Raw genomic sequence first — 15,144 nt, forward strand, 5'->3', positions numbered from 1 at the left:
AGTACTGAAAGATAGGAATTTATTGCCATTATGATGCTTGTAGAGTTGGAGTTTCTGGTGGTGTTCTCTGGTCCTTTCTAATGCTTTGTTGCTTTTGCTATATATATATATTTTTTTCTTTTTTTTCATCTTTTTTCCCCTCAGAGAGTCCCCCTTAAAATTTCTTGCAGGGCTGATTTAGTGGTCACAAACTCCTTTAATTTTTGTTTGTCTGGGACACTTTTTATCTCTCCTTCTATTTTGAATGACAGCCTTGCTGGATAAAGAATTCTTGGCTGCATATTTCTCTGATTCAGCACACTGAAAAAAATATGGAACACTCCACGAATTTGCGTGTCATCCTTGTGCAGGGGCCATGTTTATCTTCTCTGTAGCATTCCAATTTTAGTATATGTGCTGTCGAAGCGAGCACAAACCAGTCATGACTCTTAAGGGAAGTGAGTTTTGGTCGTTTGGGAACCCAGGCCCCACTAGAACCCAGGTTCTAGTTCTTTACAGCCCACCAGCCAATGGAGAAAAAGAGAGAGGAACACATACTGGAAGTAAGAGCTGGATTGAAAGCAGCACACATCCCTTCCACTCACTTTCTACTGGCCAGAACTTACTCGTAGGACCACATTAGCTTCCTGCTAAGCGTTTTGCCAGGGAAGTAAAGACTCATGGATTTTGGTGAGGACCAACTTTCTCTACACAGTTCTAGCTTTTTTAAAATGCATCTCTGTATATACAATGGAGTATTCCTCAGCAATCAAAAAGAATGAAATCTTGCCTTTTGCAACTACATGGATGGAACTGGAGGGTATTATGCTAAGTGAAATTAGTCAGATAAAGACAAAAATCATATGACTTCACTCGTATGAGGACTTTAAGAGACAAAACAGATGAACATAAGGGAAGGGAAACAAAAATAATATAAAAACAGGGAGGGGGACAAAACAGAAGAGGCTCATGAATACGGAGAACAAACTGAGGGTTACTGGAGGAGTTGTGGGAGGGGGGTGGGCTAAATGGGTAAGGGGCACTAAGGAATCTACTCCTAAAATCATTGTTGCACTATATGCTAATTTGGATGTAAATTTTAAAAAATAAAAATAAATAAAATGCATCTACACAGTTAACCACATTAGCAAACCTTTACCTACTCTAGCAAGGCACTGTGCCTGGGGAATCAGAGCCCATCATGTCTGTTCACCATGAGAACGCTCTGGAGACCACAGTACCCTGCTTGCAGTTCCCACCACAAAGTGACAGGAGCCACACACAGCTTCCTTTTTGGATAATCAGGCCTCAGATGTGATACAGTCCTTGAGTCCTTTGCCTGGGTCACACTTTTCCAATAATAGGAGTTGTTGGGTATCAGGAATACGCATGAGGAGTATGGGAACCCAGTTTATTTTAGAGGAGGAAACATTAGGAAAAGGTATAATGTCTCTGGCATTTTTCTAAGACCTCCCAAGATAATAATAGACTCTGGGCAGCCTGCATGTGCCCAGTTTGAAGCCTTCCTGAAGAAACTGTGTTCTGCTTTTCTTTCAAAGTACTTCTTGTCTCAAAGGTGTGTTTCCTTTTGCTGCTTGGAAATGGAAGTCTAAACAAGAAATGAGAATGGTTTTGCAAGGAAAAGTCAAGGGAGGCAGCAATTGTTGACATGAGATGGAAGCTGAAACAGTGAGAATGCATCTTACTATCCTTTTACTTTGCAGAGCATAATTGAGGCCCCATATGCTACTCTTTGAAAATGGACTTGGTTTTGCCCCGAGGCCACACTTGCCATGAGCAGCTATGTGCTCCTGACAGCCATCTTTGGCTCAAGAGCTCCCCAAAGGGTTTGCTGGACTTTTTCCTTTGACTTTGTGGCAATCTCAGACACTGCTACCTGACCTTTTCTCCTCTCTCTCACCAGGGGTCTGACTTGCATCACAGTCTGATGGCTCACCCAGCCTCTTGCTTCTTCCTTATTCCCTTTTCCTAAGAAAGTCCCCACACCCCCTTGGTGGCCTCTTCTTAGGAGGACCAGACTGACACGAAAGTTCATGCTTAATATTACTTTGTTGACTATTATTTGCAAGGAAAACACATACAAAACATGTGTATACCACAAATTTCCACAAAGGTCACTTCTAGTAAATCTTCCTTTAAAAGTCCTATGAATTAAGAAGGAAAAGAATAATCAAGAACTTGTGAAGGGGAGTGTGGGATAGATCATGAGGTTTGGGGCACTATTAAATGGTATTTGGCTAGGAAACAGGAGCCTTATCTCTTGAGGTCCTTAAGAGCAGACTACATACAGGGGCACCTGGGTGGCTCATTTGGTTAAGCATCTGACTTCAGCTCTGGTCATGATTTCATAGTCTATGAGTTTGAGCCCTGCGTCAGACTCTGTGCTGACAGTTCAGAGCCTGTAGTCTGCTTCGGATTCTGTGTCTCCCTCTCTCTGCCCCTTCCCTGCATGTGGTCTCTCTGTCTTTCAAAAACAAATAAACATTTAAAAAATTTTTTTTAAAAAGAGCAGAGTACATATAGGAAACAAGTAGGTAATAATGTACTACTTTAATATTTATTATGTTTATTATTGGCTGGGCTGGCCTGTGCTAGGCTTAAGCACCCAACCTAGCCTAAGAGCCTGATAGACAGTACAAAATCTTTAGGTCAAACTTAAATTCCTGAATCTGTCCACCCTCTAGCCAGACACATGTGGCAGCAGACAAGGAAGCAAGAGTAACCAAATCCATGTGTTTGAAGAAAAGAGAAAGCAAAATGGCTGAGCCTCCTTCCCCATGAGCATAGACTCTGCCTTGCTTCACCACCTGAGCCACAGGCTTAGGAGGAACAAAAGGGCATCCTAGAAATTCACACTGACCCTGCCTACCAGTGAACAGGCCCAGAGTCTTGGAAACCAATCCAATCTGATTACTGTTCCCTTTTCTCACGGGAAGACAGGAGGAGAATAGGGAGGGGCAAGTAATACTCTCCCTCCTCAGAGAGTATACTTAGATCCTTACTGAAATGTACATTGGTCAGCTAAGAGCTGATTGTGTGTATGCATATGTGTGTAAGGGGTTTTATGGGAGGCAGTCTCTTCCCTTAAGGAGAGAAAATTTGAATTGGGAAGCAAATACTTACAGAGCTATCAGATAACAATTCCATGCTCATCTCTGTGGTGGTTCTGAGCAGTGGGGTGTGTGGGAATAGTGTGGGCTGGGCTCACCAGCCTGAACTTCTACGAAGAGTCAGGCCTGAGCCAGACCCCGGAAGTTACACTAGGGTCAGAGAGACAGGAGGAGAGGCAATGGTTAAGGGCTCAGGTTGTGGCCTCAGACCTGGTTTAAAATCCTGGTTCCACATCTTGTTAGGTTTTGACAGGTTCCTAAATCTTTATGAGCCTTGATTTCTTTATCTATAAAATAGAAATAGTAATCTTAAATGCCAGGCTGTTGCAAAGATTAAGTGAGATGAAACATGAAAAGTGCCCAACCTAGTGGTAGATGGCTTTTGCCATGATGGGTGGAGGGGGGACCCATCTCAACAGAGAGGAGCAGCAGTAGCAGAGGTGTATGTGGGGGAACAGGAGGAGGCCAACTGGCCAGGGAGAAGAATGCACTTTGCAAGGTCATGAGGGGTCAGGCTGGCTGATGTGACGGGCCTAGGAAAAACAGGCACGGAAGACTGGCTGTTAGTCGAAGTTCGTGCAGAAAGAAATAAGGAGAGAGAGGTTTTCCAGTAGCGAGTGGCATATGGGGGGTTGAGTGTTTAAGTACTTGAACCTCTGGGAGCAGTGAAAGAGTAAAAATGTTCCCATGGTCTGTTTTGTCAGAAAGGAGGCTGCATTCTTTCTCCTCTATGGATTCCCGCATGCAGGATCTACAGCATGGAGGAGAAGCATGCATCTTCTCATCTCAGACAATCCAGAATGCTATCAAGCAAACTTGCAAGAAAGCCGAGGGGAGAGATTGCCTGTTGTAGTACCAGTTGCTCACAGAATTGTGTTAATATTCCATAGCTACAGCTGCATTTGCAAAGGAGATATGTAAGAAAATTAAATGCACGAGGACAATGTGGAGTCTTACCGAAAAAGTTATTTCTCAAAAATGTGCAATTTACATTTTTTTAATCAATTACAACAAACCCAGATAAAAGGCACTTGGCTTCTACTTTGAATTCCACCCTAATTACAAAATGACTAATCTATTTACTGAGCTCTTTAATCTTTCCCATATTTCCATCTTCTCCCTGTCTGTTGAGTCAAATAGACATCCAAGCCTGTTTGGTTCTTGGACCTACACAGATGTGATTTTCTATGCCATTTTCACATTAAGTTAAATACTCCTTTACAGCCTTTTTCCTCCATTCGTTTAATCTTGACCTCATCCGAGAGTCAACATGCATGGTTATCTGTTTTTATTAAGACATTTTGTTCTGTCCTGGAAAATAAAAACTGCATGTGATGTAGCCAATTGGGATTTTAATCACAGCAAAAATGACAGCAGGATTAAAGACTCACAGCTTGATTTAAACAGCCTTGTGACTACCCCCCTCCCCCCGCCCCCATCCCAATTCATTCCAGACAAGAAACACAGGCAGTAAAGTTGGCCAGCCCCACATTGTTTCACTAAGCATTAGTTTCCTATTGCCTTGGTTCTATTCTACTGGAGAGAGTAAGATCTTTAGGTCTTATGACTTCTCTGTTTTCCAGTATATTCTGGCTTAGTCCAATTGTAAGTCAACTTGAAGGCCATTTTTGTGGCTAAACTTGAGAAACAGCTTTTTTTCCTGCCTCTCCCAGGCTAATGCCCCAGTAATGCTCCCTGCTCCACAACCAAGGATGCTTCTGAGCCAAAGGAATAAGGGGTGGCTCATGGATTTTTGTTCATGGATGCTCATGGATGGCTTAACAGAGACATCAAGATTGAGGCAGAGTATCACATGAAGAGTGTTGTTAAGGTCTATACACATGCATCAGAATGGTTTATTCAGTATTGTTTAATAATTTGCTTTTCAATTGCTGATGAGGAAGGAAGGAGCTGTACATGCTAGAACTTTGTGATTGCTATAAGGAAAGGAGTACAAAACTTGATCTGGTTGCTAACTGTGCCCAAGGCTTTTTGTGGCTTCTCTGAGCTATGGCACAGGCTTATGAAGGGCTTTCCACAGCCTCAGAAGCCCTTGGCAGAGAAAATCCATGCCCAGGTGCAGCTACGTGGTAGGAGAGGAAAAGAAATGCAGAGAATACAGGACATCAGAATAAGAATAATAAGGGAGAGAAGGGAGAAAAAGATTCATGTTTTAGGGCAGGATGAGGAAGGGACATTCAGTGATGTCCACAGCTGCAGCCTTAACACGTCTCTTTTCCTAAACCAAATGGCCATGAGGACCTATGCCGTGGATTTTCCAGGAAAGTTCTGATTTCAAATCATTGCTCTAATTGTCAGACTGTGGGTCTTAAATGTAGATTCAGAAAAAAGGTCATCATAAGGAAAGTACATGAAAATAAACAAGTTACATAGACCCTGCAGACATATTTAACGATCAACTTCTTGTCCTGCTGAACATATTGAGCCTATTATTGAGAGCGAGTGAGTTATATATCTTCCAATGGACAGTATTAGCTCTGGTGATTTCTTCTCTGAATTAATTACAGTGGGCAGGGATTTCTTGGAACTAGTGCTCTATTTTGTTTTTCTTAGGGACTGTGTATGTGAGCCTCATTTAGTTGGCATCTATCAGTTTATACTTTTTTTTCCTTTTTTTATTTTTATTTTTTTATTTATTTATTTTTATTTTTTCAGTATATGAAGTTTATTGTCAAATTGGTTTCCATACAACACCCAGTGCTCATCCCAAAAGGTGCCCTCCTCAGTACCCATCACCCACCCTCCCCTCCCTCCCACCCCCCATCAACCCTCAGTTTGTTCTCAGTTATTAAGAGTCTCTTATGCTTTGGCTCTCTTCCACTCTAACCTCTTTTTTTTTTTTCTTTCCCCTCCCCCATGGGTTTCTGTTAAGTTTCTCAGAGTGAAACCATATGGTATCTGTCTTTCTCTGTATGGCTTATTTCACTTAGCATCACACTCTCCAGTTCCATCCACGTTGCTACAAAGGGCCATATTTCATTCTTTCTCATTGCCACGTAGTACTCCATTGTGTATATAAACCACAATTTCTTTATCCATTCATCAGTTGATGGACATTTAGGCTCTTTCCATACTTTGGCTATTGTTGAAAGTGCTGCTATCAACATTAGCGTACAAGTGAGTTGGCATTTCTAAAATGTGTTTCAAGTATGAGAAGTCAGACCTCTCATAGAAGGCAATGGTATTTAGTCATTAGCACTTTGGGTTCTCATTTTAATCCGGTGGGTGGCATTTAAGGAATAACATTGAAACAAAATTACAAAATGAATACATGTTTATTGTAGAACATTTTCAACATACAGAAAAGCTAAAAGGAGAAAATCAATATTGCCAGTAGCCCACTCAGGAATAACGATTGCTCACATCTTGAACTTTTACTTGTGGCCATCTAGCCATTTCTCCAGATTGTATGTGACAGAGGGAGCGTGTGTACATGTGTATTTCCGTGTGTCTATGTGTCTGTGCATACTTCTACAGCTGTAAAAGTTGGGCTCACAACCTACATACTATTATTTTGTGGGCCTTTTTATTCCCCACTAAGAACTGTCATGATTTTATTTCCATATCATTAACTTGGTTTCTACAACATATTTTTAAAAATACTTAGTTATTTTTGAGAGAGAATGCAAGTGGGGAAAAGGCAGAGAGAGAGAGAGAGAGAGAGAGAGGGAGACAGAGAATCCCACAGGATCCGTGCTGTCAGTGCAGAGCCAGATGCAGGGCTCGAACTCACAAAACTATGAGATCATGACCTGAGCTGAAATCAAGAGCTGGATGCTTAACCTACGGAGCCACCCAGGCCCCCCCATAGCATAGTTTTAATAGCTGCATTTTATTTTATCATATGCCTATACTATAAGTGATTGTAGCAGTTCTGTTAGTTGACATTAGGTAATTCCCAGATTTTTGTTTAAAAAATAATATTTTATGGGGCACCTGGGTGGCTCAGTCACTTAAGCGTCCGACTTGGCCTCATGTCATGATCTCATGGTTCTTGAGTTCAAGTCCCATATTGGGCTCTGTGCTGACAGCTCAGAGCCTAGAGCCTGCTTCAGATTCTTTGTCTCCCTCTCTCTCTGCCCTTCCCTCACTCATAGTCTGTCCCTCTCTGTCTCTTAAAAATGAATAGACGTTAAAACAAATTTTTTTAAATAAAAAAATAAAAAATACCAATTTTTTATTTTTTATATTTTATTTTTAAAATATAATTTAATGTCACATTGGTTTCCATACAACACCCATTGCTCATCCCAACAAGTGCTTTTAAATATCCCAGTTCATCAATGTGAGGTCATGACTGATGATTTCCTTAGATAAAAGGCCTCCAGTTGGACTCTCTGGGTCCTGAGCATTTTAGCGGCTTCCAATATATTGTCCAATTACCCTCCAGGAAGAGAACTGAACTTGAGTTTCAGACTCACAAGCAGTGTGAATAGTTACTGACTGTGTATTGACCATTGGTATGTTTTCGTGTCTCTATTGGAATCATATTCATTTAGCCATACCGCAGGATTATAAAATAATAACAGTCATACACTGGGCCCTTCCCAGTGTATTTAAAGGAATAGCTCCCTTAAAATTCCCATCCATCTTTGGAGATGGTGTTATCAATATCCCTATCTTTTAAAGATAAGAAGAATTGTTAAGTAACTTGCTTAAACTCCCATAGCTAGTAAGTGACAAATTTGAAACTGGGATTGTCTGGGGGCACCTGGGTGGCTCATTCAGTTAAACTCTGACTCTTGGCTTTGGCTCAGGTCATGACCTCACAGTTTGTGAGTTCGAGCCCTGCATCGGGTTCTGCGCTGACAGCACAGAATCTGCTTTGGATTCTCTCTCTCCCTTTCTCTGCCCCTCTGCTGTTTATTCTCACTTTCTCAAAAATAAATAAATGAAAATTAAAAAAAAAAAAACTGGGAATATCTGATTTCAAAGCTTGAGATTTTGCTGACAAATTTATCCTGCTCCAGTAGTAGATAAATCCCAGGAGTTTCAGGTTTTAGATGCTAATAAACTATCTTAGGCTGGTTTCCCAGAAAGGGACTCTGAGACTTGGAGATTTGCATGCAGGAGGATTACTGGGGAGAGCTCTTGGGCATAGTCCCTTTGGGTGCAGGACAGAGGCACAGAAGGAAAATGGGAAGAGGGAGAGGTTAAACAGCAAAGCAGTGTGACAAAGGCCTCAGTTGATGCCGCAGTGAATTCTGGAGCCAGGGTGCTGGCAGAGGGGGTGCTTCAGAGTGTCCTGAGCTGGGGTGAGAAGGCCAGAGCTGTGTAATCCTGTTACTCAACATAGACCTACCCACATAGCGGCTTGGCCTTAGGTGAGGTAGCTCCATTTGGCCAAAGGCGATTCTCAGGGAGATTCAGCTGTGAGCTGAACAGGAGACAGGAGATACTCCTGAAAACTGGGGGAATGAGTGGGAGTCTGGGCAGCACTCTACACCTCCACTAACTACTCAAAAACGGCTGGCTGTTCAGGGGACTGACCTGATGAATCTAGCATAGGCCCAAATTCTTGCCTGTCTCTAGTCCCTTTGGGGAAAAATACAGGTCTCCAGGAAGTTTTGCCACTTTTTCTGGGACTAGTCTAGAAAGGTCATTGTCTCAGGTCTGTTCAGTCTGTTCAGGGAAGGGGAGAAAGAATTGAGGCTGTGGCCAAAGGGAACCCAACAGGTCATTGTGCATTAGCTGGTGATGTCATAAAAGGCCTTGTAGAAGACAATTTTGGTGCTCTGTGCCAGTACCCCTCTTTTACTTCAGGAATCACCCTACCCCCATTCTGAGTCCATGTGGTTCCACGAGGCTAATCCTCTCCTCAGCCCTAGGAATGGGTACAGGACCAGATACTTCCAGCTTCCAGTGATTGGTGAAAGGATAGACAGGTGACTTCTCCAAGCCAATGAGATTCAGGCCTGGGACTTTGGTTAGAATTTTGGGGAAAGAGATTCTCTGTCTACCAGAGTTACTCCAGCCTGGTCTTTGCTTCTACTTGGAGAGAACTTACTTGGAGAAAAATAGAGGAAAAAAGACATGCAGAGGTAGAGAAAGACAGAAGCAAAGAGACACAGAGATAGAGGGGGACTGATTTCGGTGGCATGGTTTCAGTACTTGAATTCAGACAAGCCTGAGGTTACACCTTCCTTATCACAATTCTTCAGACTTTTCATTTACCTGAACAAATAATTTCCTTTCTCTCCCTCTTGAGAGTGTTTTACTTGGGGGCGCCAGAGTGGCTCAGTTGGTTAAGTGTCTGACTTAGGCTCAGGTCACGGTCTCATGGTTCATGAGTTTGAGCCCCACATCAGGCCTGATGCTCTTAACTCAGAGCCTGAAGCCTGCTTCAGATTGTGTCTCCCTCTCTCTCTGCTCCTCACTTGTGCTCTGTCTCTCTCTCTCTTTCTCTGTCTCTCAAAAAATGAATAAACATTTAAAAATTAAAAAAAAAATGTTTTACTTGGGTTAAGGACTTTGCTCATAACAGAGTTCTTAGGACCACAAAGATAACTGAAGAGCTTAGAGCACAGCTGTTGGCCACCAGCAGCAGTTGAGAGGGGTTTAAGTATTCCTCACCAGCATGGAAGTCTATACTGAGGACCAGAGAGGGAACAGGGCTAACCCAGGGTCACACAGACACTGGATAATCCAGACAGAGGACATGCCTCTCCAAATGCAGAGAAGGGGCTAAATGTATACTGGCCTTCTCAAAAAAAACATTTATCCAATAAATAACATGGGTATTGATCGCTGGTGGGTGAGATGGACTCTGTGATGTGCTGTGAAAAATACAAAGTTGAATTAGTCATGAACTCTGGCCTCAGGGGACTGCTGTCAAAGTTTTTTCTTCAACTTGATATACTCGAGGTAGAATTGATAAAATTCAGTGATGTAAAAGAGGGAAGGAAAGGGATGACTGAATTAAGAATGACGTTAGCCCAAATGATTGATTAAGGTGAGGAAAAGAGAATCTGATGAACTAAATTTTAGCTAACTGAGGTTCAATCCTTGTGGTAGACCTATGGATTATGCAGTTTTCTTTTTCCTTCCTCCTCTCCGTTTGCCCCTCACCGTTCCTCCCTCCCATCTCCTTTCCTTCTCCCCTCCCTCCCTTCCTCTTTCTTTCTTCCTTACTTCCTTTTTTCCTTCCTCTTTCCATTCATTCTTTTTCTTTGTTTCTTTGTTTCTTTTCTTTTCTTCCTTTCATACTAAAGTAAATATTCATGAAATTAGAGGGGCCAGGATTATGAGTGCAACATGTGACAATGGAATGACGGTGTCATAAAACCACCACTGGGTTATATCCCGGGAAGAAAATAGTATGTATGTGCCCTGATGCAAAAGTATTTATGTTTGCTTTCCCACCACTTGCTGTTCTAAGTGGAAGATATACTTAATGTGTCAAAGATTATTTTCCTTAATATATGCCTCCCTATCTGCCAGACTCTCTTCCATTTCCTCTCCATTTTCTCTGCTGTGTCTTATTACATGCCAAAACTTGATAAGAAATTAAAATAAAATGTACAAGTTGTATCTAAATAAACTTAAATGTTGTGTTCATTTTTTCTCATTTCCTAAATTGTCCAATTTTATCAGACAATGACCTCAATCTGGCCTAGAATAATAAAGGCAATTATCAGCTACTCTACTGCATGAATAAGCCCTAGTTTTACTTTGCCAAGCATCCCATTTAAGTATTTGCTGGATTCTTCCATTTTCTTTCTTTATGTCAGAATCAAGCAAGCCAAGTTAGCCCCACTGCTGACTGGAAGATAAGAGTCAAACAAGGAAAACAGACTCCTAGACAATGAATTTTCCCTAAACTAGAACAACCCATTCTGATCAGAGAAGATGAGCATCACTTAACATTTGACAAACCACTTGCCATGGAATGTATCACCATGGCAACCCAGGGTTGCAGAGCACAAAACTTCTGGAGAAGCCCCATTTTGTGGTCATTGGTCACATCCTGTGCCATATGACACTTATTGAATGCCTACTGTGTGCACAGCATGTGGTGAACCTCCTCATGACTGAGAAGAATCTGGACAAAAACCAACCACCCTTTCCAACTCAAAATATAATTCAGGAATAAGATAGAGAAGAAATAGAATTCCATTCCAATGTCCAGAGACTATACGGGAATCCACGTGGAATGAGGCAACACACATCAGGCTTAATCCTAGTGCTCCTGGCGGGCCTGCTTGGGCTTACTCTGCAGGAGTGAACACGAATGCAGATACGTGTCCAGCTGATGACACAGCCGGAGACAACACCGTAGAGAAAACCAAGTGAAAAGCATCCTTCCAAGTCAGAGCTATTCACAGATAGACCTCAACTAATCTGTCATTTGACTATGGAATTGGAAAGGATCTTTACATTGGACTGATTTCCATGAACCTACAAAAGCTGGAAGAGAACAGGATTTATACTTGGTAAATAATAACCCTAAATTCAGAGAAATATAGAAAACTTACTGGTCATCAGAAACCCCCAACAGGAGTTTTAGCCCTGTGAGAGCCTTGCCAAATACAGATATTCAAAGTTTATTGAGGATTCACTATCAGCCTGGCACTCTCCAAAAACTTTATACAAGTTATCTCAGCCCATTCAAACTCTATGATATAATTTGAAATTAATCCCATTCTACAGAAGGGAAAACTGAGGCACAGCAAGGTTAATTAACAGACCAGGGCCATAGCTATGAGATGGTAGAACCAAAGAATTAAGACTCCAGAGTTTATTTTCCTATCAGCTCCACTTTGCTGCTTTAATCCCCAGCTTCTTTACCTGGTAAGGAAAACTATGGAAAACTTTGTTTATGGACTGTATGGCCCACACAGAAACACCTTCCCTGGGATACCCTTTAATAATGTTCCCTCTGCTTTGCCAGACTATAAATGAAAGAACAACCTAGGTGGACCATGGCCTTGTATCATTTGTGGAAATGTGGTAAAAGGTATTTGTTCCTTGCTATTCACAAATGTTTAATGTTTATTTAATTTTGAGAGAAAGAGAGAGAGAGAGACAGAACATGGGGGGGAGGGGCAGAGAGAGAGAGGGAGACACAGAACAGAAGCAGGCTCTAGGCTCTGAGCTGTCAGCACAGAGCCCAACGCAGGACTCAAACCCACGAACTGTGAGATTATGACCTGAGCCGAAGTCGGACACTCAACCAACTGAGCCACCCAGGCACCCCCATCTACTAATTAATCTAGTATAGGGATTGAGCAGGTCTTTTCTAAATAGTTTCACAAGTTAATTTGCAGGCAGTATGCTGTTGTCGTAAAGGTCACAGTCCCAGGAGTCGTTCTGCCTCTGGTAAGTACCAGCTCTAGCTGTTACTGCTAATCTACCTGGCCATCCGATTTTTATCTGTAAAATAGAGATAATCAGAGTTCCCATTTCACATGTTGTGAAAAGTAAAATAAAGTACTTAGAAGTGTGCTGGGCATAGGAGAAGCCCTCAGTAATCATCAGTTTGTAGGATTATTGCTCAGCTTGCTGTTTTCAGAAAGTAAATGCAGTTCCAAAATCTCTTACCTAGACCTCTTACAGTCCGGCGTGACCTGGAATTCAGAATTTGGGAGATTTTAGAAAGGTGCCCACGTATCTATACTGGGCAAGCGCTGTGATGTACTTTCTTCGTGGGTCTGGGACAGCACACCGTAATGCAATGCAGGAGTATTTCTGTAGCAAAGTGCGTGTCTTTTTATTCTCGGGGGATGGGTGGAGGTGATATGAGGCCTCGTGTCAGTTTTGCGGCCACGTGAGCTTGCCTGACACTCCAAATAAGTAAGTAAGTAAGTAAACAGGCTCATTTTCAGAGCTTGCCGCATTGTAGAATTGTGGAGGAGAGCTGTAGACCTTAATACAGGACCAGAGTTTCACCAGGCAGCCAGTCCTCTCCGTGTCTCAGCCGCCTCCCCGCTACAAGGGATCTGTCTTCAGTGCTTCCAGGGCTCTTTATCTCTGAAGGCCCGCCTGCAGAAAGGACCCCTTTCTGTCATCTCCTGTTGATTCTGTAGGCCCGACCGGTTGCCTTCTTCCCCACCAGAGTGGCACCCCATTCAGCTGCCTGGAATCTCACCTGTCAGGCAGCCAGCTGCTCTGACATGTTGCTGGGGTTTTCCACTCTCTCTGTTTCCCCAGTGTCTGCGCTGCTTGGCAGGGGCCGCCATTACGGCCCTCCTGGTTGCGCATCCCACCTCGGCCATCTCCCATATGCTGCTGGGTCCGCCTCCCTCCAGTGCCTTTCGCATCATGCCATTGCATTCAGCAGAGTCCTAGCTTGCCAGCCAGCACCTAAATGTCCTCTGAACCTCCTCTCAGCTCCCCCTTTCAGCCTCACCTACCCTTGTTCTACCACACCCGAGGACCCCCTGTTTTGTCACACACCCATGCAGCTGTCTCTCTGCTTTGGTGTCCCCACTAGATTTCCCCTCTCCATCTCCATCTTTTGAAACATTACCTTCCGTGGATGAGGCCAGTTGCTGCTGCTTTCTTTTTTAAAAATTTTTCCCTCATGTTTATTTGTTTATTTATTTTGAGAGAGAGAGAGAGAGAGAGAGAGAGAGAACACGAGCCAGGGAAGCGTAGCAGAGCCTGACACGGGACTTGATCCCACAACGCTGGGATCATTACATGAGCGGAAATCAAGAGTCAGACACTCAACCCACTGAGCCACCCAGGCACCTCGCTGCTGCTTTCTTGAAGACTGCTTTGATTTTTCCCACAGAAAGTATTCCTCTCCTCACCTGCTGTCCATCCTTGATTGCTTCCCTCATACTCCAGCTCCTCTCTTCACGGTGTCTATTTGTGAAGAGGTTGGGTAACATCACGGTCATGAGTCCAGACCCGCATCCAAATCCTGCCTCTCGAATTTGTAAACGCGGCTTCGTTATAAGCTTGGTGCCCTCATCTGTCAAACAGGGAACTCAAATTCCTTCCCTCATCTGGTTGTTTTTAGCACCTCACTGGTTTGCTTTATATAAAAGAAACCATTTAGCATAGTGCCTTGGGGAAAGTGAGCACTCTACAAATGTTTGATACTATTTTCACTGTTTTCATTATCTTACGCACTATACCATGAGCTCCCCAGTGGAAGAAATGTGGGTGGCTCGTTGTTCAAATCCTCCACACAGTGTTTTTCACACTTTTTTCCCACACCACGGATGCAGTCAATGTTTGTCAAGTGGAATTCTTAAACCTTTGTATTCTGATATTTAAGTTTGCCAACCGTACTTTTTGGAGTGAAGGTCTCTGAACCTCGAAAGAATGAAAAGGTATAGCCAAAGTAAGAAGATCGGGCTCACATATATAGTTGTGTTTTTTTTTGTTTTTTGTTTTTTGTTTTTAATACACAAGAGTCAGAAGGGAATAGATCCATTTCTTTGAATAGTTCAACCTAAATAAAATCTGGAAAAGTCCCTCTCCATTTACTGAGGAGATCTCCATACTACTGAGTATGATCTCCACACTACTACTGAGGAATAGTAGAATGAGAAGCCCTTGAGCCTTCTCATTCATTCATAAGGAATGAATGAGAAATAAATCAGTCTGAGGTATGAGAGAAGGGCCGCCCGGCAGAGGCGGTAGGAAGCTCCATTCATTAAGGTCTGCGAAGCCCCCAGGACTAGGTCAATAACAGGGGGTTCGCTTTGAGCCCTGTGAAACCTTGTGCACAATCACACTGTGTAATCCCGCCGACCCTTTGGCCTTCTGACAGGTCTGCTGTCAATCCAGCCGGTGTTTCAGGTATTTCCCTTCATCCCGAAGCTGCTCCCCCAGGTTCAAGGGAGCCAAGGCAGCCGAGGAGATAAAAGCCTTCCCTTTCAGTGGAATCGGATGCGTGACTGACCTCTGCCACAGCCCTGTAATATCTGATCACATTACCCCCGACAGTGCCTGGGGGCGAGGCAGCTGGGGAGATGAGACAGAGGTGTAGCAGGGACCAGAACGGGAAAATGGCATTTAATCTGAGTTATCAGATTCAAAGGGAAATGCGCCCATCCCA

At 43.1% G+C, this 15,144-nt stretch overlaps 1 non-coding gene across 1 annotated transcript; it reads right to left on the reverse strand.

Annotated features, from left to right (window-relative positions):
- Nucleotides 1–305: 305 nt before the first annotated feature.
- Nucleotides 306–412, reverse strand: LOC125146954 (U6 spliceosomal RNA). The gene has a single exon (XR_007144939.1). It is a non-coding gene; the product is annotated as a U6 spliceosomal RNA (small nuclear RNA).
- Nucleotides 413–15,144: the final 14,732 nt, after the last annotated feature.

Source organism: Prionailurus viverrinus, chromosome A1 (genome assembly GCF_022837055.1).
Source record: "Prionailurus viverrinus isolate Anna chromosome A1, UM_Priviv_1.0, whole genome shotgun sequence".
NCBI lineage: Eukaryota > Metazoa > Chordata > Mammalia > Carnivora > Felidae > Prionailurus > Prionailurus viverrinus.